We start from the raw sequence: 27,717 nt of genomic DNA, 5'->3' as shown, positions 1-27,717 counted from the left end.
CTCAATTGCACACCTTGCAATACAGGCAAGAACCCCTTCTTGGACTGATCCATATTGAACTTCTTCAATATCTTGTCAAGGTACGTACTTTGTGAAAGACCAATGAGGCGTCTTGATCTATCTCTATAGATCTTGATGCCTAATATATAAGCAGCTTCTCCAAGGTCCTTCATTGAAAAACACTTGTTCAAGTAGGCCTTTATGCTTCCCAAGAATTCTATATCATTTCCCATCAACAGTATGTCATCCACATATAATATGAGAAATGCTACAGAGCTCCCACTCACTTTCTTGTAAACACAGGCTTCTCCATAAGTCTGTGTAAACCCAAACGCTTTGATCATCTCATCAAATCGAATGTTCCAACTCCGAGATGCTTGCACCAGCCCATAGATGGAGCGCTGGAGCTTGCATACCTTGTTAGCATTCTTAGGATCGACAAAACCTTCCGGCTGCATCATATACAATTATTCCTTAAGAAAGCCGTTAAGGAATGCCGTTTTGACGTCCATTTTCCATATCTCATAATCATAGAATGCGGCAATTGCTAACATGATTCAGACAGACTTCAGCTTCGCTACGGGTGAGAAAGTCTCATCGTAGTCAACCCCTTGAACTTGTCGATAACCCTTAGCGACAAGTCGAGCCTTATAGATGGTCACATTACCATCCGCGTTTGTCTTCTTCTTAAAGATCCATTTATTTTCTATGGCTCGCCGATCATCGGGCAAGTCAGTCAAAGTCCATACTTCATTTTCATACATGGACCCTATCTCGGATTGCATGGCTTCAAGCCATTTGTTGGAATCCGGGCCCGCCATCGCTTCTTCATAGTTCAAAGGTTCACCGTTGTCTAACAACATGATTTCCATGACAGGGTTGCCGTACCACTCTGGTGCGGAACGTGTCCTTGTGGACCTACGAAGTTCAGCAGTAACTTGATCTGAAGCTTCATGATCATCATCATTAACTTCCTCCCCAGTCGGTGCAGGCACCACAGGAACATCTTCCCGCGCTGCGCTACTTTCCGGTTCAGAAGGGGTGACTATCACCTCATCAAGTTCAACTTTCCTCCCACTCACTTCTTTCGAGAGAAACTCTTTCTCCAGAAAGGACCCGTTCTTGGCAACAAAGATCTTGCCTTCGGATCTAAGGTAGAAGGTATACCCAATGGTTTCCTTAGGGTATCCTATGAAGACGCATTTTTCCGACTTGGGTTAGAGCTTTTCAGGTTGAAGTTTCTTGACATAAGCATCGCATCCCCAAACTTTTAGAAACGACAGCTTAGGTTTCTTCCCAAACCATAATTCATACGGTGTCGTCTCAACGGATTTCGATGGAGCCCTATTTAAAGTGAATGCGGCAGTCTCTAAAGCATAGCCCCAAAATAAGAGCGGTAGATCGGTAAGAGACATCATAGATCGCACTATATCCAATAGAGTGCGATTACGACGTTCGGACACACCATTTCGCCGAGGTGTTCCAGGCGGCGTGAGTTGTGAAACTATTCCACATTTCCTTAAGTGTGTGCCAAATTCGTGACTCAAATATTCCCCCCCCCCCACGATCTGATCGTAAGAATTTTATTTTCCTGTCACGTTGATTCTCAACCTCACTCTGAAATTCCTTGAACTTTTCAAGGTCTCAGACTTGTGTTTCATTAGGTAGACATACCCATATCTACTCAAGTCATCAGTGAGAGTGAGAACATAACAATAGCCTCCGCGAGCCTCAACACTCATTGGACCGCACACATCAGTATGTATGATTTCTAATAAGTTGGTTGCTCGCTCCATTGTTCCGGAGAACGGAGTCTTGGTCATTTTGCCCATGAGGCATGGTTCGCATGTGTCAAATGATTCATAATCGGGAGACTCTAAAAGTCCATCAGCATGGACCTTCTTCATGCGCTTGACACCAATGTGACCAAGGCGGCAGTGCCACAAGTATGTGGGACTATCGTTATCAACTTTACATCTTTTGGTATTCACACTATGAATATGTGTAACATCACGTTCGAGATTCATTAAGAATAAACCATTGACCAGTGGGGCATGACCATAAAACATATCTCTCATATAAATAGAACAACCATTATTCTCGGATTTAAATGAGTAGCCATCTCGCATTAAACGAGATCCAGATACAATGTTCATGTTCAAAGCTGGCACTAAATAACAATTATTGAGGTTTAAAACTAATCCCGTAGGTAAATGTAGAGGTAGCGTGCCGACGGCGATCACATCGACCTTGGAACCATTCCCGACGCGCATCGTCACCTCGTCCTTTGCCAGTCTCCGTTTATTCCGCAGCTCCTGCTTTGAGTTACAAATATGAGCAACTGCACTGGTATCAAATACCCAGGAGCTACTACGAGTGCTAGTAAGGTACACATCAATAACATGTATATCACATATACCTTTGGTGTTGCCGGCCTTCTTGTCCGCTAAGTACTTGGGGCAGTTCTGCTTCCAGTGACCACTTCCCTTGCAATAAAAGCACTCAGTCTCAGGCTTGGGTCCATTCTTTGGCTTCTTCCCGGCAACTGGATTACCGGGCGCGGCAACTCCCTTGCCGTCCTTCTTGAAGTTCTTCTTACCCTTGCCTTTCTTGAACTTAGTGGTTTTATTCACCATCAACACTTGATGTTCCTTTTTGATCTCCACCTCCGCTGATTTCAGCATTGAATATACCTCAGGAATGGTCTTTTCCATCCCCTGCATATTGAAGTTCATCACAAAGCTCTTGTAGCTCGGTGGAAGTGACTGAAGGATTCTGTCAATGACCGCGTCATCCGGGAGATTAACTCCCAGTTGAGACAAGCGGTTGTGTAACCCAGACATTTTGAGTATGTGCTCACTGACAGAACTATTTTCCTCCATCTTACAACTGAAGAACTTGTCGGGGACTTCATATCTCTCGACCCGGGCATGAGCTTGGAAAACCATTTTCAGCTCTTCGAACATCTCATATGCTCCGTGTTGCTCAAAACGCTTTTGGAGCTCCGGTTCTAAGCTGTAAAGCATGCCGCACTGAACGAGGGAGTAATCATCAGCACGCTGCTGCCAAGCGTTCATAACGTCTTGGTTCTCTGGGATGGGTGCTTCACCTAGCGGTGCTTCTAGGACATAATCTTTCTTGGCAGCTATGAGGATGATCCTCAGGTTCCGGACCCAGTCCGTATAGTTGCTGCCATCATCTTTCAGCTTGGTTTTCTCTAGGAAGGCGTTGAAGTTGAGGGCAACATTAGCATGGGCCATTTGATCTACAAGACATATTGTAAAGATTTTAGACTAAGTTCATGATAATTAAGTTCATCTAATAAAATTATTCAATGAACTCCCACTCAGATAGACATCCCTCTAGTCATCTAAGTGAAACATGATCCGAGTCAACTAGGCCGTGTCTGATCATCACGTGAGACGGACTAGTCAACATCGGTGAACATCTTCATGTTGATCGTATCTTCTATACGACTCATGCTCGACCTTTCGGTCTTCCGTGTTCCGAGGCCATGTCTGTACATGCTAGGCTCGTCAAGTCAACCTAAGTGTATTGCGTGTGTAAATCTGGCTTACACCCGTTGTATTCGAACGTTAGAATCTATCACACCCGATCATCATGTGGTGCTTCGAAACAACGAACCTTCGCAACGGTGCACAGTTAGGGGGAACACTTTCTTGAAATTATTGCGAGGGATCATCTTATTTAAGCTACCGTCGTTCTAAGCAAATAAGATGTAAAACATGATAAACATCACATGCAATCAAATAGTGACATGATATGGCCAATATCATTTTGCTCCTTTGATATCCATCTTCGGGGCGCCATGATCATCTTCGTCACCGGCATGACACCATGATCTCCATCATCATGATCTCCATCATCGTGTCTTCATGAAGTTGTCACGCCAACGATTACTTCTACTTCTATGGCTAACGTGTTTAGCAATAAAGTAAAGTAATTTAGCGTTATTCAATGACACACAGGTCATACAAAAAATAAAGACAACTCCTATGGCTCCTGCCGGTTGTCATAATCATCGACATGCAAGTCGTGATTCCTATTACAAGAACATGATCAATCTCATACATCACATATATTTCATTCATCACATCCTTTTGGCCATATCACATCACAAGGCATATGCTGCAAAAACAAGTTAGACGTCCTCTAATGGTTGTTGCAAGTTTTTACGTGGCTGCTATAGGTTTCTTAGCAAGAACGTTTCTTACCTACGCCAAAACCACAACGTGATATGCCAATTTCTATTTACCCTTCATAAGGACCCTTTTCATCGAATCCGTTCCGACTAAAGTGGGAGAGACAGACACCCGCTAGCCACCTTATGCAACTAGTGCATGTCAGTCGGTGGAACCTATCTCACGTAAGCGTACGTGTAAGGTCGGTCCGGGCCGCTTCATCCCACGATGCCGCCGAAACAAGATAATACTAGTAGTGGCAAGAAAATTGACAACATCTACGCCCACAACAAGTTTGTGTTCTACTCGTGCATAGAAACTACGCATAGACCTAGCTCATGATGCCACTGTTGGGGATCGTTGCAGAAATTAAAAAAATTCTACGCATCACCAAGAACAATCTATGGAGTCTTCTAGCAACGAGAGGGAAAAGAGTGCATCTACATACCCTTGTAGATCGCGAGCGGAAGCGTTCAAGAGAACGGGGTTGATGGAGTCGTACTCGTCGTGATCCAAATCACCGATGATCCTAGCGCCGAACGGACGGCACCTCCGCGTTCAACACACGTACGGAGCAACGACGTCTCCTCCTTCTTGATCCAGCAAGGGGGGGGGGAGAGGTTGATGGAGATCCAGCAGCACGACGGCGTGGTGGTGGAAGTAGCGGGATTCCGACAGGGCTTCGCCAAGCGCTGCGGGACAGGGAGATGTGTCACGGGAGGGAGAGGGAGGCGCCAGGGCTTGGGTGCTGCTGCCCACCCTCCCCCTCTATATATAGGGTCCCCTGGGGGGCGCCGGCCCTAGGAGATGCAATCTCCAAGGGGGGGCGGCGGCCAAGGGGGTGGCTTGCCCCCCAAGCCAAGTGGGGCGCCCCCCACCTCTAGGGTTTCCAACCCTAGGCGCAGGGGGAGGCCCAAGGGGGCGCACCAGCCCACCAAGGGCTGGTTCCCCTCCCACTTCAGCCCATGGGGCCCTCCGGGATAGGTGGCCCCACCCGGTGGACCCCCGGGACCCTTGCGGTGGTCCCGGTACAATACTGGTGACCCCCGAAACTTTCCCGGTGGCCGAAACTGGACTTCCTATATATAATTCTTCACCTCCGGACCATTCCGGAACTCCTCGTGATGTCCGGGATCTCATCCGGGACTCCAAACAACTTTCGGGTTACCGCATACTAGTGTCTCTACAACCCTAGTGTCACCGAACCTTAAGTGTGTAGACCCTACGGGTTCGGGAGACATGCAGACATGACCGAGACGACTCTCCGGTCAATAACCAACAGCGGGATCTGGATACCCATGTTGGCTCCCACATGTGCCACGATGATCTCATCGGATGAACCATGATGTCGAGGATTCAATCAACCCCGTATACAATTCCCTTTGTCAATCGGTACATTACTTGCCCGTGATTCGATCGTCGGTATCCCAATACCTTGTTCAATCTCGTTACCGGCAAGTCACTTTACTCGTACCGTAATGCATGATCCCGTGACCAAACACTTGGACACATTGAGCTCATTATGATGATGCATTACCGAGTGGGCCCAGAGATACCTCTCCTTCATACGGAGTGACAAATCCCAGTCTCAATTCGTGCCAACCCAACAGACACTTTCGGAGATACCCGTAGTGCACCTTTATAGCCACCCAGTTACGTTGTGACGGTTGGCACACCCAAAGCACTCCTACGGTATCCGGGAGTTGCACAATCTCATGGTCAAAGGAAATGATACTTGACATTTGGAAAAGCTCTAGCAAACGAAATACACGATCTTGTGCTATGCTTAGGATTGGGTCTTGTCCATCACATCATTCTCCTAATGATGTGATCCCGTTATCAATGACATCCAATGTCCATAGTCAGGAAACCATGACTATCTGTTGATCAACGAGCTAGTCAACTAGAGGCTTACTAGGGACATGTTGTGGTCTATGTATTGACACATGTATTACGATTTCCGGATAACACAATAATAGCATGAACAATAGACAATTATCATGAACAAGGAAATATAATAATAACCATTTTATTATTGCCTCTAGGGCATATTACCAACAAAATGTCCTCAAAGAATGTAGCATCCTTAGACTCCATAATTGTACCGACCTTCATGTCAGGTACCTCAGATTTCACTACTAGAAACCTATAGCCAACACTATTCATAGCGTAGCCCAAATTAACACAGTCCATAGTCTTTGGTCCAAGCTTACGCATTTTGGGGATCGGCACATTAACTTTCGCCAAGCAGCCCCAAGTACGTAAGCACGAGAGTGTTGTCCTTCTCTTGGTCCACTTCTCATAAGGAGTGATCTCGTTATCCTTTGTTGGAACTTTATTCAGGACATGACATGATGTCATTATAGCCTCCCCCCACCATGCCTTGGATAAACCCGACGTATCTAACATGGTGTTAACCAGAACAGTTAGAGTACGGTTTTTCCGCTCGGCAACCCCGTTTGACTGGGATGAGTAGGGAGGCGTCCTCTCGTGAATAATACCGTGTTCCGCACAAAAGGCATCAAACTCTTTCGAGAAGTACTCTCCACCATGAGCTGACGGGACTCGTTTAATTTTCTTTTCAAGTTGATTCTCAACTTCTGCCTTATAGATTTTGAAGTAGTGTAGAGCCTCATCTTTAGTATTTAACAGATACACATAGCAATATCTAGTGGAATCATCTATCAAAGTCATGAAATATTTATTTCCACCTTTAGTCAACACACCATTCATCTCACAAAGATCAGAATGTATGAGTTCCAGTGGCGCCAAGTGTCTCTCCTCTGCTGCCTTGTGAGGCTTGCGAGGTTGCTTAGATTGCACACACGAATGGCACTTAGAACCTTTGGCTAAAGTGAAACTCGGGATTAAATTCGATTTTGCTAGCCGCGTCATAACGCCGAAACTAATGTGACAAAGACGTGAATGCCAGACTTCAGATTCATTAACACTCAAATGAATATTGTTCACGACTTCATTACATAGATCTGCAAGAGAAAGGCGAAACATGCCTCCGCATTCATAACCCTTTCCAACAAATAGTCCTTCGTAACAACTAATTTATTAGACTCGAATACCAACTTAAACCCTTCTCTACATAGAAGGGAGCCACTAACGAGGTTCTTCTTGATGGCGGGGACATGCTACACGTTCTTCGGCTGCACGATCCTTCCCAAAGTAAACTTTAGATCGACCGTGCCAACACCAAGAACAGAAGCACTCGCGCCATTCCCCATCAGTATGGACCCATGACATGTGCCCTAGTAAGAAGAAAACAATGAAATGTCAGCACACACATGAACACCTGCACCTGTGTCGACCCACCAATCGGTGGACGGCCAAACTGAAAATACAACAAATAAATTACCGTACCCAGATGCACCACTCTCATTGTTGCTCACAATCATATTGACAGACTTGGAGTCCTGCCCTGTCTCCTTGTACTTGTTTGGGCACTTGTTCGCCCAATGTTCAACCGAACCACAAGTAAAGCAGCCATCATCCTTCTTGTTCTTCTTGAAGGTCTTCTTACCCTTCTTCTTAAAGTCGGCACTGTGTTGGACACCGTTCTTTCCCTTGGGCTTGTGGGAATTGGAGTTCTTCTGATGCACCATATTGGCCACAGAAGTTCCTTCGACCTTTTCCGTGCGAGTCCTTTGCCCTTGAATTCTGCTCAACACTCAGATGGCCAATGACATCCTCCACAGAGAATTCACGCCTCTGATGTTTCAGAGTGGTGGCAAAGTTCCTGCAGGAATTGGGGAGCTTAGCGATTATGCAGCCCGCGACAAACTTGCCCGGTAACTCGCACTTAAGAAGCTCAAGCTCCTTAACAATGCATATTATCTCATGAGCCTGCTCCAACACAGGACGGTTTTCAACCATCTTGTAATCGTGGAACTGCTCTATAATATACATCTCGCTCCCTGCATCGGCCGCCCTGAACATAGATTCGAGCGCCTCCCACAAGTCTTTGGCAGACCGCATATGCAAATATGCGTCAACCAGCTTATCTCCAATCACGCTCAGAACTGCCCCGAGGAACACGAAAGTGGCCTCCTTGAACGCCTTCTCCTGTTCAGGAGTGATCGTTCCTGTGGGAGTCACACCGGCGACCCAGAACACGTTCATGGCCGTGAGCCATAAGGTGGTTTTAGTCTGCCAACGCTTAAAGTACGTCCCCGTAAACAGGGACGGTTTCAGTGCAGCAGCAAAACCAGAATTCGAAAAACTCCTACACAATTTAGGTTTTTGGATTGATGAGTAAATAGGCAGTTTTTCAATTAAATTAATCCATGAATAAATCATGAGCATGATATGGACATCATTGATAACACACTGATTACGATCTAACACAGCATGTACTACGCACATAGTAGAAACATCTACGCATATTGCTAGTACTGCTACAACAGAAAGAAACACGAGAGGGATAAACGATGTATACCCTCCAATCGGCCACGCGGCGGCGGTGGCGGTGGCAGCAGCCGCGGCATCCTCAGCGGCCTTCTTGTCGGCCTTGGCCTTCTCAGCGGCGGCACGGTCGGCGTCGGTCGACATGGTGATGACGAAGGTGATGCGGACGTAGATGAACAGAAGCGAGCAGTCGCGTAGTTGCTACCCAAAAACCTAATCGCCCCTCTCCCGTACAGGATCCGGAGAGGCGGGGTTTCGGAGGCCTGCTCTCCCGTCAACCATGTACGCGGTGAACGGGACGGAGTCGCAGGCGGCAGCAGCAGCAGAGGAACAACGTGGGCGTGGAGGCGGAGATGGAGATGCGTTCTGTTTTCGCGATGGCTAGGGTTGGCAGCGCCCCACATATATATGTGCGTCCGCGCGTGGAGAGACATGGGCTGAACCCACGTCCAAGTCGGTAGCCCATGATCCGACGTCTCAGATCGTGGCCCTACCTGTCAAAGACTCTCCGTTCCTGACCGACAAAAAAGAAGCGCATAGGAGTGAGCTCGGCTCGGCTCAATCCCGCAACCCGCGGCGCGTCGTGACGAGGCGTGGCGTGGCGTGGCGAGGCAAGCGGAGGAGGAGGAGGAGTGCGCGAGGGCTTCTTTTCTTCTCAAGCTCCAATAGCATGAGGGAGAGAATCCCTTGTAAACCACTCCAACTCTCCTTCCACTTCCGAGGTGGGACTAAACTTCCCACCACCTTGTCATGCCACCTACATGGGCCCTTAGAGATTAAATCTGAAATTGTCATATGGGCACTAGGCCCATCTCATATTTCTACAATCCCCCACCAGATCTCAGGGGCCCACTTGTCCTTTGTTCCAAATGCTATTTTGATATACCAGCATCTCAGTGGAGACCGGTTAAGGTTGAGCTCCACCTAGACCAAGTAGTTACACTCCTTCACAACTGAACAATGGACTATGCCTTGAATTGTCAGTTTGGCGTCAAGCAGTTTCACCACAAGTCTCACTGATACGAGGCTGCCGAAGGTCGACCCCTCGGGTGGAGCATATTAGTCACACTCGTGGCCTGTTCATGAGCTTGCTAGAGATCACCCCAATCTCATAGACTGTGACCAGCAGTCGGGCTCATATAGGTGTGTTCCTCCAAAATCGCTCTTTAGGATAGCATCTTGCTTATACATATAAGCCTTGGAACACATTAAGAAAGTAGTCATCCTTCCATATAGTTTCCGAGAGTATTGCATCTCCAACGGAGTGGGTTAGTAAAGTTACTCTCCACAGTTCACTGCTGGCTTGTTTTCCAAGGTCCTACTTCACGGGATCTCCGATCACACAGGTTGGGTTACTACCATGGCAACTCATATGGGTCTCATACCCATCTCCCTTGATGCGCTATCTATCACAACACGTGATAGCCCTTTAGTGAAGGGATCTGCCAGATTCTTAGCCGTTTGGATATAATCCAACGCTATCACTCCAGAGTTTCTCAATTTTCTGACAGCTTTCAATCTCATTCTTATGTGTTTGTTGGACTTCATGTTGTCCTTTGAACTCTTCACCTTGACAATAACTGTCTGATTGTCGCAGTTCATAAGGATGGCCGGAACCGGCTTCTCAACCACTGGCAAGTCCATCAACAGATCTCGAAGCCATTCTACTTCGCCACCCAATGTGTCTAATGCTGTTAATTCTTCTTCCATTGTCGATCTTGTTAAGATCGTTTGCTTGCAAGACTTCCAGGAAACAACACCACCTCCAAGAGTAAGCATATACCCAGTTGTGGCCTTCATCTCATCAGCATCAGAGATCCAATTCGCATCACTATACCCTTCAAGTACCGACGGGTATCCGGTATAGTGAAGTCCATAGTTCATAGTACCTTTCAGATAGCGCATAACTCTTTGAAGAGCACGCCAATGTACATCGCCCGGTTTGGAAACAAATCGGCTCAGTTTGCTAATAGCACATGCGATGTCAGGCCTTGTTGTGCTCGCTAGATACTGGAGTGAACCAACGATCTGAGAGTATCTCAATTGATCTATAGCTGTGCCTTTAGACTTTCGAATCAGCACACTAGAATCATATGGTGTTTAAGATGGTGTGCAGTCCGAATATCCAAATCGACTCAACACCTTCTCAACATAATGGGATTGCAGAAGTGTAATCCCACCCTCGTCGTCTCTCAATAGCTTGATTTTCAAGATAACATCAGCCACTCCAAGGTCCTTCATCTCAAAGTTCTGAGATAGGAAAGACTTAACCTCCTCGATCAACTTGAGATTAGTTCCAAGTATCAGTATGTCATCTACATACAAACACAGTATAACTCCTTCGCCCCCACCATAGCGATAGTATACACATTTGTCGGCCTCATTAACAACAAAGCCAACAGATGTCCACGTTTCATTAAACTTGTCATGCCATTGCTTAGGCGCTTGTCTCAGGCCATACAAAGATTTCACCAAATTACACACCTTTCCTTCCTGACCATCTATCACAGAGCCATCATGTTGTTGCATATAGATTTCCTCCTTTAGCTCTCTGTTCAGGAAAGCCGTCTTAACCTCCATCTGATGAATGAGAAGACCATGCGAGGCCGCCAACGAGAGTAATACTTGAATGGTGGTCAGTCTGGCCACAGGTGAATAAGTGTCGAAGAAATCTTCTTCTTCTTTCTGGGCGTAGCCCTTGGCCACAAGCCTAGCCTTGTACTTTTCTATCGTACCGTCGGGCCTAAGCTTCTTCTTGAACACCCACTTGCATCCCAATGGTTTGCAACCATAAGGACGTTTAGCCATGATGGAATCCATCTCGCTATGGACCGCATCCTTCCAGTAGTCAGCTTCTGGAGATGCATACGCTTCTGAAATAGAAGTGGGATTATCCTCCACGAGGTATATGAAAAAATCATCACCAAAGGTCTTTACAGTCCTTTGTCTCTTGCCCCTACCAAGGGTTTCCTCATTATCCTCCTCAGGATTTTCATCATGTGTTTGTTTATAATATTCCATCAGAATGGAAGGTTCAGGAGTCTCCTCAGATTCCTGTCTAGAAGTGCTTTGTACATCTCTCATGGGGAAAATGTCCTCAAAGAATGTAGCATCCTTAGACTCCATAATTGTACCGACCTTCATGCAGGTACCTCAGATTTCACTACTAGAAACCTATAGCCAACACTATTCATAGCGTAGCCCAAATTAACACAGTCCACAGTCTTTGGTCCAAGCTTACGCTTTTTGGGGATTGGCACATTAACTTTCGCCAAGCAGCCCCAAGTACGTAAGTACGAGAGTGTTGTCCTTCTCTTGGACCACTTCTCATAAGGAGTGATCTCGTTATCCTTTGTCAGAACTTTATTCAGGACATGACATGATGTCATTATAGCCTCCCCCCACCATGCCTTAGATAAACCCGACGTATCTAACATGGTGTTAACCAAATCAGTTAGGGTACGGTTTTTCCGCTTGGCAACCCCGTTTGACTGGGGTGAGTAGGGAGGCGTCCTCTCGTGAATAATACCGTGTTCCGCACAAAAGGCATCAAACTCTTTCGAGAAGTACTCTCCACCACGATCTGACCGGACTCGTTTAATTTTCTTTTCAAGTTGATTCTCAACTTCTGCCTTACAGATTTTGAAGTAGTGTAGAGCCTCATCTTTAGTATTTAACAGATACACATAACAATATCTAGTGGAATCATCTATCAAAGTCATGAAATATTTCTTTCCACCATTAGTCAACACACCATTCATCTCACAAAGATCAGAATGTATGAGTTCCAGTGGCGCCAAGTGTCTCTCCTCTGCTGCCTTGTGAGGCTTGCGAGGTTGCTTAGATTGCACACACGAATGGCACTTAGAACCTTTGGCTAAAGTGAAACTCGGGATTAAATTCAATTTTGCTAGCCGTGTCATAACGCCGAAACTAATGTGACAAAGACGTGAATGCCAGACTTCAGATTCATTAACACTCAAATGAATATTGTTCACGACTTTATTACATAGATCTGCAAGAGAAAGGCGGAATATGCCTCCGCATTCTTAACCCTTTCCAACAAATAGTCCATATTTCGTAACAACTAATTTATTAGACTCGAATACCAACTTAAACCCTTCTCTACATAGAAGGGAGCCACTAACGAGGTTCTTCTTGATGGCGGGGACATGCTGCACGTTCTTCGGCTGCACGATCCTTCCCGAAGTAAACTTCAGATCGACCGTGCCAACACCAAGAACAGAAGCACTCGCGCCATTCCCCATCAGTACGGACCCGTGACCTGTGGCCTGGTAAGAAGAAAACAATGAAATGTCAGCACACACATGAACACATGCACATGTGTTGACCCACCAATCGGTGGACGGCCAAACTGAAAATACAGCAAATAAATTACCGTACCCAGATGCACCACTCTCATTGTTGCTCACAATCATATTGACAGGCTTGGAGTCCTGCCCTGGCTTCTTGTACTTGTTTGGGCACTTGTGGGCCCAATGTTCAACCGAACCATAAGTAAAGCAGCCCTCATCCTTCTTGTTCTTCTTGAAGGTCTTCTTACCCTTCTTCTTAAAGTCGGCACTCTGTTGGACACCGTTCTTTCCCTTGGGCTTGTGGGAATCGGAGTTCTTCTGATGCATCATATTGGCCACAGAAGTTCCTTCGACCCCTTTTCCGTGCGAGCCCTTTGCCCTTGAATTCTGCTCAACACTCAGATGGCCAATGACATCCTCCACAAAGAATTCACGCCTCTGATGTTTCAGAGTGGTGGCAAAGTTCCTCCGGGAATTGGGGAGCTTAGCAATTTTGCAGCCCGCGACAAACTTGCCCGGTAACTCGCACTTAAGAAGCTCAAGCTCCTTAACAATGCATATTATCTCATGAGCCTGCTCCAACACAGGATGGTTTTCAACCAACTTGTAATCGTGGAACTACTCTATAATATACATCTCGCTCCCTGCATCGGCCGCCCTGAACTTAGATTCGAGCGCCTCCCACAAGTCTTTGGCAGACCGCATATGCAAATATGCGTCAACCAGCTTATCTCCAATCACGCTCAGAACTTCCCCAAGGAACACAACAGTGGCCTCCGTGAACGCCTTCTCCTGTTCAGGAGCGATCGTTCCGGTGGGAGTCACACCGGCGACCCAGAACACGTTCATGGCCATGAGCCACAAGGTGGTTTTAGTCTGCCAACGCTTAAAGTACGTCCCCGTAAACGGGAACGGTTTCAGTGCAGGAGCAAAACCAGAATTCGAAAAACTCCTACACAATTTAGGTTTTTGGATTGATGAGTAAATAGGCAGTTTTTCGATTAAATTAATCCATGAATAAATCATGAGCATGACATGGACAGCATTGATAACACACTGATTACGATCTAACAGAGCATGTACTACGCACATAGTAGAAACATCTACGCATATTGCTAGTACTGCTAGAACAGAAAGAAACACGAAAGGGATAAACGATGTATACCCTCCAATCGGCCACGCGGCGGCGGTGGCGGTGGCCGCAGCCGCGGCATCCTCAGCGGCCTTCTTGTCGGCCTCGGCCTTCTCAGCGGCGGCACGGTCGGCGTTGGTCGACATGGTGATTACGAAGGTGATGCGGACGTAGATGAACAGAAGCGAGCAGTCGCGTAGTCGCTACCCAAAAACCTAATCGCCCCTCTCCCATACAGGATCCGGAGAGGCGGGGTTTCGGAGGCCTGCTCTCCCGTCAACCGTGTACGCGATGAACGGGACGGAGTCGCAGGCGGCAACAGCAACAGAGGAACAACGTGGGCGTGGAGGCGGAGATGGAGATGCGTTCTGTTTTCGCGGCAGCTAGGGTTGGCAGCGCCCCACATATATATGTGCGGCCGCGCGTGGAGAGACATGGGCTGAACCCACGTCCAAGTCGGTAGCCCATGATCCGACGTCTCAGATCGTGGCCCTGCCTGTCAAAGACTCTCCGTTCCTGACCGGCAAAAAAGAAGCGCATAGGAGTGAGCTCGGCTCGGCTCAATCCCACAACCCGCGGCGCGTCGTGACGAGGCGTGACGTGACGTGGCGTGGCGTGGCCAGGCGAGCGAAGGAGGAGGAGTGCGCGAGGGCTTCTTTTCTTCTCAAGCTCCAATAGCATGAGGGAGAGAATCCCTTATAAACCACTCCAACTCTCCTTCCACTTCCGGGGTGGGACTAAACTTCCCACCACCTTGTCATGCCACCTACATGGGCCCTTAGAGATTAAATCTGAAATTGTCATATGGGCACTAGGCCCATCTCATATTTCAACAATCCCCCACCATATCTCAGGGGCCCACTTGTCCTTTGTTCCAAATGCTATTTTGATATACCAGCATCTCAATGGAGACCGATTAAGGTTGAGCTCCACCTAGACCAAGTAGTTACACTCCTTCACAACTGAACAATGGACTATGCCTTGAATTCTCAGTTTGGCGTCAAGAAGTTTCACCACAAGTCTCACTGATACGAGGCTGCCGAAGGTCGACCCCTCGGGTGGAGCATATTAGTCACACTCCTGGCCTGTTCATGAGCTTGCTAGAGATCACCCCAATCTCATAGACTGTGACCAGCAGTCGGGCTCATATAGGTGTGTTCCTCCAAAGATCGCTCTGTAGGATAGCATCTTGCTTATACATATAAGCCTTGGAACACATTAAGACAGTAGTCATCCTTCCATACAGTTTCCGAGAGTATTGCATCTCCAACGGAGTGGGTTAGTAAAGTTACTCTCCTCAGTTCACCGCTGGCTTGTTTTCCCAGGTCCTACTTCACGGGATGTCCGATCACATAGGTTGGGTTACTACCATGGCAACAAATGTGGGTCTCATACCCATCTCCCTTCATGCTCTATCTATCACAACACATGATAGCCCTTTAGTGAAGAGATCTGCCAGATTCTTAGCCGTTTGGATATAATCCAACGCTATCACTCCGGAGTTTCTCAACTTTCTGACAGCTTTCAATCTCATTCTTATGTGTTTGTTGGACTTCATGTTGTCCTTTGAACTCTTCACCTTGACAATAACTGTTTGATTGTCGCGGTTCATAAGGATGGCCGGAACCGGCTTCTCAACCACTGGCAAGTCCATCAACAGATCTCGAAGCCATTCTGCTTCGCCACCAGATGTGTCTAATGTTGTTAATTTTGCTTCCATTGTCGATCTTGTTAAGATCGTTTCCTTGCAAGACTTCCAGGGAACAGCACCACCTCCAAGAGTAAACATATACCCAGTTGTGGCCTTCATCTCATCAGCGTCGGAGATCCAATTCGCATCACTATACCCTTCAAGTACCGACGGGTATCCGGTATAGTGAAGTCCATAGTTCAGAGTACCTTTCAGATAGCGCATAACTCTTTCAAGAGCACGCCAATGTACATCGCCCGGTTTGGAAACAAATCAGCTCAGTTTGCTAATAGCAGATGCGATGTCAGGCCTCGTTGCGCTCGCTAGATATTGGAGTGAACCAACGATCTGAGAGTATCTCAATTGATCTATAGTTGTGCCTTTAGACTTCCGAATCAGCACACCAGAATCATATGGTGTTTGAGATGGTGTGCAGTCCGAATATCCGAAGCGACTCAACACCTTCTCAACATAATGGGATTGCAGAAGTGTAATCCCACACTCATCATCTCTCAATAGCTTGATGTTCAAGATAACATCAGCCACTCCAAGGTCCTTCATCTCAAAGTTCTGATATAGGAAAGACTTAACCTCCTCGATCAACTTGAGATTAGTTCCAAACATCAGTATGTCATCTACATACAAACACAGTATAACTCCTTCACCATAGCGATAGTATACACATTTGTGGCCTCATTAACAACAAAGCCAACAGATGTCCATGTTTCATTAAACTTGTCATGCCATTGCTTAGGCGCTTGTCTCAGGCCATACAAAGATTTCACCAACTTACACACCTTTCCTTCCTGACCATCTATCACAAAGCCATCAGGCTGTTGCATATAGATTCCTCCTTTAGCTCTCCGTTCTGGAAAGCCGTCTTAACCTCCATCTGGTGAATGAGAAGACCATGCGAGGCCGCCAACGAGAGTAATACTCGAATGGTGGTCAGTCTGGCCACAGGTGAATAAGTGTCGAAGAAATCTTCTTCTTCTTTCTGTGCGTAGCCCTTGGCCACAAGCCTAGCCTTGTACTTTTCTATCGTACCGTCGGGCCTAAGCTTCTTCTTGAACACCCACTTGCATCCCAATGGTTTGCAACCATAAGGACGCTCAGTAAGCTCCCAAGTCCCGTTAGCCATGATGGAATCCATCTCGCTACGGACCGCATCCTTCCAGTAGTCAGCTTCTGGAGATGCATACGCTTCTGAAATAGAAATGGGATTATCCTCCACGAGGTATACGAAGAAATCATCACCAAAGGTCTTTACAGTCCTTTGTCTCTTGCCCCTACCAAGGGTTTCCTTATTATCCTCCTCAGGATTTTCATCATGTGTTTGTTTATAATATTCCATTTGAATGGCAGGTTCAGGAGTCTCCACAGATTCCTGTCTACAAGTGCTTTGTACATCTTTAATGGGGAAAATGTCCTCAAAGAATGTAGCATCCTTAGACTGCGTAATTGTACCGACCTTCATGTCAGGTACCTCAGATTTCACTACTAGAAACATATAGCCAACACTATTCATAGCGTAGCCCAAATTAACACAGTCCACAGTCTTTGGTCCAAGCTTACGCTTTTTGGGGATCGGCATATTAACTTTCGCCAAGCAGCCCCAAGTACGTAAGTACGAGAGTGTTGTCCTTCTCTTGGTCCACTTCTCATAGGGAGTGATCTCGTTATCCTTTGTCGGAACTTTATTCAGGACATGACATGATGTCATTATAGCCTCCCCCCACCATGCCTTGGATAAACCCGACGTATCTAACATGGTGTTAACCAAATCTGTTAGTGTACGGTTTTTCCGCTCGGCAACCCCGTTTGACCGGGGTGAGTAGGGAGGCGTCCTCTCGTGAATAATACCGTGTTCCGCACAAAAGGCATCAAACTCTTTCGAGAAGTACTCTCCACCATGATCTGACCGGACTCGTTTAATTTTCTTTTCAAGTTGATTCTCAACTTCTGCCTTATAGATTTTGAAGTAGTGTAGAGCCTCATCTTTAGTATTTAACAGATACACATAGCAATATCTAGTGGAATCATCTATCAAAGTCATGAAATATTTCTTTCCACCTTTAGTCAACACGCCATTCATCTCACAAAGATCAGAATGTATGAGTTCCAGTGGCGCCAAGGGTCTTTCCTCTGCTGCCTTGTGAGGCTTGCGAGGTTGCTTAGATTGCACACACGAATGGCACTTAGAACCTTTGGCTAAAGTGAAACTCGGGATTAAATTCAATTTTGCTAGCCGCGTCATAACGCCGAAACTAATGTGACAAAGACGTGAATGCCAGACTTCAGATTCATTAACACTCAAATGAATATTGTTCCTGACTTTATTACATAGATCTGCAAGAGAAAGGCGGAACATGCCTCCGCATTCATAACCCTTTCCAACAAATAGTCCATATTTCGTAACAACTAATTTATTAGACTCGAATACCAACTTAAACCCTTCTCTACATAGAAGGGAGCCACTAACGAGGTTCTTCTTGATGGTGGGGACATGCTGCATGTTCTTCAGCTGCACGATCCTTCCCGAACTAAACTTCAGATCGACCGTGCCAACACCAAGAACAGAAGCACTCGCGCCATTCCCCATCAGTACGGACCCGTGACCTGTGGCCTGGTAAGAAGAAAACAATGAAATGTCATCACACACATGAACACCTGCACCTGTGTCGACCCACCAATCGGTGGACGGCCAAACTGAAAATACAGCAAATAAATTACCGTACCCAGATGCACCACTCTCATTGTTGCTCACAATCATATTGACAGACTTGGAGTCCTGCCCTGGCTTCTTGTACTTGTTTGGGCACTTGTTGGCCCAATGTTCAACCGAACCACAAGTAAAGCAGCCCTCATCGTTCTTGTTCTTCTTGGAGGTCTTCTTACCCTTCTTCTTAAAGTCGGCACTTTGTTGGACACCATTCTTTCCCTTGGTCTTGTGGGAATTGGAGTTCTTCTGATGCACCATATTAGCCACAGAAGTTCCTTCGACCCCTTTTCCGTGCGAGTCCTTTGCCCTTGAATTCTGCTCAACACTCAGATGGCCAATGACATCCTCCACAGAGAATTCACGCCTCTGATGTTTCAGAGTGGTGGCAAAGTTCCTCCAGGAATTGGGGAGCTTAGCGATTATGCAACCCGCGACAAACTTGCCCGGTAACTCGCACTTAAGAAGCTCAAGCTCCTTAACAATGCATATTATCTCATGAGCCTGCTCCAACACAGGACGGTTTTCAACCATCTTGTAATCATGGAACTGCATTATAATATACATCTCGCTCCCTGCATCGGCCGCCCCGAACTTAGATTCGAGCGCCTCCCATAAGTCTTTGGCAGATCGCATATGCAAATATGCGTCAACCAGCTTATCTCCAATCACGCTCAGAACTGCCCCGAGGAACACGGCAGTGGCCTCCTTGAACGCCTTCTCCTGTTCAGGAGCGATCGTTCCTGTGGGAGTCACACCGGTGACCCAGAACACGTTCATGGCCGTGAGCAATAAGGTGGTTTTGGTCTGCCAATGCTTAAAGTATGTCCCCGTAAATGGGGACGGTTTCAGTGCAGCAGCAAAACAGAATTCGAAAAACTCCTACACAATTTAGGTTTTTGGATTGATGAGTAAATATGCAGTTTTTTGATTAAATTAATCCATGAATAAATCATGAGCATGACATGGACAACATTATTAACACACTGATTACGATCTAACAGAGCATGTACTACGCACATAGTAGAAACATCTACACATATTGCTAGTACTGCTACAACAGAAAGAAACACGAGAGGGATAAACAATGTATACCCTCCAATCGGCCACGCGGCGGCGGTGGCGGTGGCAGCAGCCGCGGCATCCTCAGCGGCCTTCTTGTCAGCCTCGGCCTTCTCCGCGGCGGCACGGTCGGCGTCGGTCGACATGGTGATGACGAAGGTGATGCGGACGTAGATGAACAGAAGCGAGCAGTCGCGTAGTCGCTACCCAAAAACCTAATCGCCCCTCTCCCATACAGGATCCGGAGAGGCGGGGTTTCGGAGGCCTGCTCTCCCGTCAACCGTGTACGCGGTGAACGGGACGGAGTCGCAGGCGGCAGAGGAACAACGTAGGCGTGGAGGCGGAGATGGAGATGCCTTCTGTTTTCGCGGCAGCTAGGGTTGGCAGCGCCCCACATATATATGTGCGGTCACGCGTGGAGAGACGTGGGCTGAACCCACGTCCAAGTCGGTAGCCCATGATCCGACGTCTCAGATCGTGGCCCTACCTGTCAAAGACTCTCCGTTCCTGACCGGCAAAAAAGAAGCGCATAGGAGTGAGCTCGGCTCGGCTCAATCCCGCGTCGCGTCGCGTCGTGACGAGGCGTGGCGTGGCGAGGCGAGCGGAGGAGGAGGAGTGCGCGAGGGCTTCTTTTCTTCTCAAGCTCCAATAGCTTGAGGGAGAGAATCCCTTATAAACCACTCCAACTCTCCTTCCACTTCCGGGGTGGGACTAAACTTCCCACCACCTTGTCATGCCACCTACATGGGCCCTTAGAGATTAAATCTGAAATTGTCATATGGGCTCTAGGCCCATCTCATATTTCAACAATCCCCCACCAGATCTCAGGGGCCCACTTGACCTTTGTTCCAAACGCTATTTTGATATACCAGCATCTCAATGGAGACCGATTAAGGTTGAGCTCCACCTAGACCAAGTAGTTACACTCCTTCACAACTGAACAATGGACCATGCCTTAAATTGTCAATTTGGCGTCAAGAAGTTTCACCACAAGTCTCACTGGTACGAGGCTGCCGAAGGTCGACCCCTCGGGTGGAGCATATTAGTCACACTCCTGGCCTGTTCATGAGCTTGCTAGAGATCACCCCAATCTCATAGACTGTGACCAGCAGTCGGGCTCATATAGGTGTGTTCCTCCAAAGATCGCTCTGTAGGATAGCATCTTGCTTATACATATAAGCCTTGGAACACATTAAGACAGTAGTCATCCTTCCATACAGTTTCCGAGAGTATTGCATCTCCAACGGAGTGGGTTAGTAAAGTTACTCTCCTCAGTTCACCGCTGGCTTGTTTTCCCAGGTCCTACTTCACGGGATCTCCGATCACATAGGTTGGTTTACTACCATGGCAACTCATGTGGGTCTCATACCCATCTCCCTTGATGCGCTATCTATCACAACAGGTGATAGCCCTTTAGTGAAGGGATCTGCCAGATTCTTAGCCGTTTGGATATAATCCAACGCTATCACTCCGGAGTTTCTCAATTTTCTGACAGCTTTCAATCTCATTCTTATGTGTTTGTTGGACTTCATGTTGTCCTTTGAACTCTTCACCTTGACAATAACTGTTTGATTGTCGCAGTTCATAAGGATGGCCGGAACCAGCTTCTCAACCACTGGCAAGTCCATCAATAGATCTTGAAGCCATTCTGCTTCGTCACCCGATGTGTCTAATGTTGTTAATTCTGCTTCCATTGTCGATCTTGTTAAGATCGTTTGCTTGCAAGACTTCCAGGAAACAGCACCACCTCCAAGAGTAAACATATACCCAGTTGTGGCCTTCATCTCATCAGCATCAGAGATCGAATTCGCATTACTATACCCTTCAAGTACCGACGGAGATGGAGATGCGTTCTGTTTTCGCGGCGGCTAGGGTTGGCAGCGCCCCACATATATATGTGCGGCCGCGCGTGTAGAGACGTGGGCTGAACCCACGTCCAAGTCGGTAGCCCATGATCCAACATCTCAGATCATGGCCCTACCTGTCAAAGACTCTCCATTCCTGACCTGCAAAAAAGAAGCGTATAGGGGTGAGCTCGGCTTGGCTCAATCCCGCAACCCGCGCCGCGCTGCGGTGAGGCAAGTGAAGGAGGAGGAGTGCGCGAGGGCTTCTTTTCTTCTCAAGCTCCAATAGCATGAGAGAGAGAATCCCTTATAAACCACTCCAACTCTCCTTCCACTTCCGGGGTGGGACTAAACTTCCCACCATCTTGTCATGCCACCTACATGGGCCCTTAGAGATTAAATCTGAATATTGTCATATGGGCTCTAGGCCCATCTCATATTTCAACAGAAGGCCTTTCAGTGGAGCTCCCGCTTCTCGTCGGAGACGTCGTTGGTGGAGTCGGCGCCCTTGGGGAGGCCGTCGACACGCCGCAGCGGCAGCGCGACGAGGTCAACGTTGCACGGCGACGCGGGCGGCGGGAGGCGAGCGAGGTGGCGCGACGTGGGGACGAAAGCCACGCGGTGGCCGCGCGACGCCAGGCGCTCCGCGAGCTCCAGGTACGGGAGCAGGTGGTCGAACGCCAGCCACGGGCAGATCACGAGACGAAGCGGCCCGGTAGTTGAGAACCCGACGTCCATGGCCAAGGGTGATCAGCGTGGTAGTAGTGCTCCGTGCTTCGCTCACACCCGAGACCAGACCATATAGACCATATATGATGGTAGGATCTTGTAAAATACAGTATATCACATGATGGTAACATCTTATAAAAAAATATAGGACGGCCACAACTTGTAAAAATAAAGATATTATTTGTTTTGTGGGTATGTAAAAAATTAAGATATGATGGTTACATCTTGTAAAAATTAACGAAAATACTAACGTCCACATGTGTGGCAATTTTGCAACTCGCCCACATGCTTGGATCACCGTTCAGTCGAGTTTGCACGAATCTTGGCATATTGAGGCGGATTTTGAGTGCCACGTAGAACGGGGCTGGTGTGTGGGCGTTGGAGAGTTCGCCCACATGCTCCGCAGCATGCGGTTTGCCAGCTGCGCTGTGTGGGCGAACTAGTTTCTGCCCACATAGCCACCACCTAGTCCACGCGTGTGTGGGCGAACTGCTTTTCGCCCACATGACACTCGTACGTTGTTGGATGCCAACTGCAGTTGCGCGCACGTGGCAACTAGGTAAACACACATGGCAATTGTGATTCGTTGCTAGACGGCAACTGCAGTTGCGCGTACGTGGCAACCAGGGTAAACACATATGGCAACTGCGATTAACCATACATGGCAACTATGATTGTACCACACGTGACAACTAGGTAAACACACATGGCAACTACTGTTTGACCCTATGTGTCAAGTAGTTAATCACATAAGGCAACTATGGTTTGATTACACGCGGCAACTACCATAAATTAGACATGACAACTATAGTTAACCAAAACAAATAGAGTTGTCATGCTTTTACAACTATATTTGCCATCCTGGATAACTACATCTACCATCCCGGATGGCAACTAAACCGTCATCCCGCGGGGTACCTCACGTAGTTGCGGCAGGAAGTGTGGGCATTTTTGCTTCGTGCCACACGCGCGAGATGAAGATGATAGTACTTTTTGCGCATGTGGCACGAAGTAGCTGCACCCACACGTGTGGGCAATTCCAATGTTCGTCCACACACAGCCCGTGGGGGCTGCCTCCTGCTCACGCCACACATGGTGTGTAAGCGGATATCTAGTATGCCACACGTGTGGGCGTTATCGGCGTCCAAAATTAATACTCCATGTAGAGTATACAATGGTAACATGCCACTAACCCCTCTTGTCAGGACCTTTAGGTTAACAAACACTTCCATGTACGAAAACCAAGTGTGAAGCTTAGTAGAGCCTCCAGAGGGAGTGAAATCTATTGAATGTAAATTGATTTCCAAAGAAAGATGGAGGTGAAGGGTAATCTACTATCTATAAAGCTAGACTTCTCACGAAAAGGTTTCGGCAAATTTAAGGAGTTCGCTAAGACGAGACTTTCACGCTCATAGATATGCTCAAGTCTCTGCAGATTCTGTTGGGAATTCCTAAATATTACAACTATGATATATGACAGATGGATGTCAAAACAACTTTTATAAATGAAAACTTTGAAGAGGATGTATACATGATAGAGCGAGAAGAGGGTGTATACACGATAGCTTGGAATTGTTTATTGTATTACTCGAGTATATATATATATAGATAGTAGGATCTTCTTTGAGAACAAGACAAGCTAGAACAAGTCCTAGTCTATCTTATATTGAAATCAAAAACTCAAACCAACCAACAGCTTGTGAGAGGCTCTTTGTTTATCAAAGTACCCTATATTTATTCCGCAAAAAAGCACCCTATATTTCATAAAATTATTATTGTTATCTTTATTTCTCTCAAGGGCATGGCGAATTGAAATGCTTAGGCTTTGGGAAGGCCATTCTTTGTTGTTGTCACACTGGAACAGGAATCACGCGAATGCCATGGCGCGCCAGCCATTACCGCTTCGATTTCCCAGATCTCTTCAGGGGCAGTTCGTGAGGTTCTTGCATCCTTGCGCCATGACATACGCATTACTTTCAATGCGAACACCATCAAAGCTTTTGTACATTTCTATCTTTTCCTAGTTGAAGAAGTTTGAGCAAATTGGGTCATCCCTGGCATGCCTCAGCAAAGCGTCAATGAAATAACATCCCGGCTCGATCGTAATAACCATGCCTTGTTTAAGTTCTCTTGTGGTCCGCAAGGATCTCAATCCCGGCTCCTCTGGCCTCTCTAAACCCTCAGGGTAGCCTCCGGGATCATGGACGTCGATTCCAAGCAAGTGCCCAAGACCATGAGGCATGAAGACAGCACCCAACCTTCTGTCCATCATGTCACCGACATCACCGTGGATGATATCTTCTTCCTCTAGAGACTCAAGTATTCTCCGCTCCGCCAGCTTGTCATGTCGATCCATTTCACTCCAGGCCGCATATGCGATATCACGTCGTTATGGGCCTTGAGGACATGATTGTACACAACTACCTGGTCTCTTGTGAATTTCCCATTGGCGGGGTATGAACATGTGATGTCAGAACTATAGAAGTTGTATTCAGCTCCCATGTCCATGAGAGCCAAGTCTCCGTCGTTCACCGTCCCGTCATTTTGTCCATAATGAAGAATAGAAGTGTTCTATCCAGTGGCACATATGCATGTGTAGGCGCAACGTCGGCAGCCTTCGTGCATCGATGCATGGCCACGAAAGAGGCTCTCCAACTGATGTTCCTTCATGCCTGGCTTGATCTGCCACATAACCTCAATGTGAGCTTCTGAGCTGACATCATTGTGTCGGGAACGTAGCATGCAATTTAAAAAAATTCCTACGCTCACGCAACATCTATCTAGGAGATGCATAGCCACGAGAGGGTGAGAGTGTGTCCACGTACCCTCGTAGACCGAAAGTGGAAGTGTTAGTTTAAAGCGGTTGATGTAGTCAAATGTCTTTTCGATTCAACCGATCAAGTACCGAACGTACGACACCTCCGAGTTCTGCACACGTTCAGCTCGATGACGTCCCTCGAACTCTTGATCCAGAAAAGTGTCGAGGGAGAGTTCCGTTAGCACGACGGCGTGGTGACTGTGATGGTGAACTGATCCGCGCAGGGCTTCGCCTAAGCACTACGTGAATATGACCAGAGGCGTAAACTATGAAGGGGGCGCCGCACACGGCTAACAATGTTTGTTGTGTGTTCTAGGCACCCCCTCCCCACACATATATATAGGTGGGAGGGTGAGGGGGACAGCCATGGGGCGCCCCAAGTAGGAGGAAAGGAAAGAGGGGAGAGGGGAAAGGAAGGGGGGATCTGTTGACACCAGATTTTGGCATGGTCAAAAACATAATTAAGAAGGCCTCAAATGGAAAAGTGATCAAAGTGAGAAAGTTCCATATCGTCAAAAGGAGAAACTTTGATATTTGGGCCATAGCCATCCGATCTCATCTCTAAGGCCGAAGTTGTGTTCGAAGTACTGAGATTTTGTATTCACAACAGTATTCGGCTGATTACGCCCCCAAGATGGCCTCTGATGGAAAAAGTTACCACTGCAAAGTTCTTCGTCTCGTTGAAACGGACGATTTCAATATAAGAATCATCCCCATCCAAGGTCGTATGCAAAAGTTACAGGCAAAATTATGCGCTGCAGCAGTGTTTGGCCGGATCATCCGGGCCGGGGTCCGGATCATCCGGGAAATTGAAGCACCGAAAACAACAGAACGTTTATGATGAAGCCGGATGATGTGGGTCCGGACAGCTTTTTCTACTACAGACTTTAGAAAACGGCCCGAAACACCATCAAGATGGCCTCCGATCGAAAAGTGTTCAACATGAAAGTTGTGCGTCTCGTCAAGACAGTTGATTTTGATATAAAAACCGTCCAAATCCAAGGTCGTATGTGGATTCTAGAGCCAAAAGAGTGAGCTGCTGTCAGAAAACTGGGCTAGGCCGGATCATCCGGGCCTAGAGCCAGACATCCGGGCCGGAGGTCGTGAGAAGTCCGAGTTTGGTTAGATTTTGATGATTTGGACGGCAAGGCAAGCCCATTTCTTGTACGGAAAGTCCATCCGCCTCTTATATAGATAAGAGGTGACGGCCGATTGAACAACAACACACAATCGAACAAATCTATCTACATTTTGTACCTTTACTTTTCCTTCTCCCTTGTTCTTCTTCTTCCTCGTTCTTTGTTCGTCCTTATTCATTGCAGGGCGGCGAACCTCGAGGCCCTAGGGGCGGCCAGGCCGACCTAGGGCAGCCCATAGGCGCCGCGCGCCCTGACGGGGTCCCTCCCGGACGTGTGGGGTTTTGGGTGTACAAAAGCGCCCGCCGGATTGTCTTGTGTACCGCGCTTCCGGCGGGTCTCCTTCGACGTGAGCTGCGGTGCATCACCCCCGACGTCGAGGGTACACGGTGATGTGTTCATGTGCGAACACACTTTTTGGCGACTCCGCTGGGGACGAAGCTTTGAACGATCTCTGGCCTGTTCTTGCTACGAAGAGATTGTCATCTAGGGTTTGCAATCTACGAAGGTAATATGAATACTCAATTCACATATGTAGATGCAAATAATGCATATGTTGTTGCTAGATCATCTAATGAGCATAATGTATCGGCTAGCCCTAGCTTTATCAATCATGCATCTAATTATGTTCAAGAGCCGATGCAACAAAACCTTCATGCTTCTACCTCATATAATTTTAGCAACATGCAACATATGTATTCCAACTCCCATGCATCAGCAACCCCAGAAATTCATATGCCGATGAACAACATGATGAGTTCGGTTAATCAAGTTGAAACACCTAACACGGGAACTTCGGATAGTATGCAACAAAGTATTTCACCTTTTTATTCGTCGGCAACTAGCTTGCAATATGTTAATCGAAACATGCCGGTGGATAGAGGAATTGGCCATACTGCTACTAGTTGTCCGGCCAATTACCCTCAACCATCATATGCTACACCTCATGCTTCTAATGTTTTGGCACCATATGCAACTATAGGTATTCATAATTCGGCTTTGCACCTTTACGTTAATAGCCGAAGAACTGAAAATTCTATAGGATCACATGTGCCTTCACCTAGTACCATGGCGTACAATGTTTCCCCTGCACAATTACAGAATTTCGGCGACATCTCGTTACCGAAAGAGTCTAAAAGTATCGGGGGCAATTCTATCCAGATTGGGTCATTAAGAAAAACCTTACGTCTTTTTGGAACGAATGCAATGTTGTTCTACATGAATTAATAAAAGAGGGAAAGCCTATTAATTATGTTGCAATACAAGCTAGATTATGTCAAAAAGAGAAAGCATTGAGTGTGGGTAGAATTATCAAAAAGAGTGGTGATTCGGAAAACAAAGTTAATTCGGTTATTGAAAAGACCGAATCAAATATTACGTAAGCCGAATCTATTCTAGAAAAAGAGGATGACAAGGCGCTGGGGAGCTATTCGAAAGGGGAACAAGATATCGTTCAAGTAACGCAACCATCATGCTCTCCCAACGTATTCGAAGAGGTATGTCTAGCAAGTGATTTACCTATCTTCCAATTTGGTCGCAACTTTATTGTTGATGCTTCTATTAGAAAAATTCTCATAAGCAATCTTGAAATACCAATGAAGAAGGGTAATTTATTTTTTAGCAATAAAATCGTTGCAAAGCATATCGGTCAAC

At 47.0% G+C, this 27,717-nt stretch overlaps 2 pseudogenes; both read right to left on the bottom strand.

The window, feature by feature from the left end:
- Nucleotides 1–22,122, bottom strand: part of LOC109787535 (UDP-glycosyltransferase 91C1-like) — a 42,531-nt pseudogene extending 20,409 nt beyond the window's left edge.
- A 1,909-nt stretch (nt 22,123–24,031) lies between these two features.
- The window catches only part of LOC109732209 (uncharacterized), a 31,176-nt pseudogene continuing 27,490 nt past the window's right edge, over nt 24,032–27,717 (bottom strand).

The sequence above is a fragment of the Aegilops tauschii genome, chromosome 1 (genome assembly GCF_002575655.3).
Source record: "Aegilops tauschii subsp. strangulata cultivar AL8/78 chromosome 1, Aet v6.0, whole genome shotgun sequence".
NCBI classification, from domain to species: domain Eukaryota; kingdom Viridiplantae; phylum Streptophyta; class Magnoliopsida; order Poales; family Poaceae; genus Aegilops; species Aegilops tauschii.
Note: the sequence above shows the minus strand (reverse complement) of the source record. Positions and strands in the feature narration are given on the sequence as shown.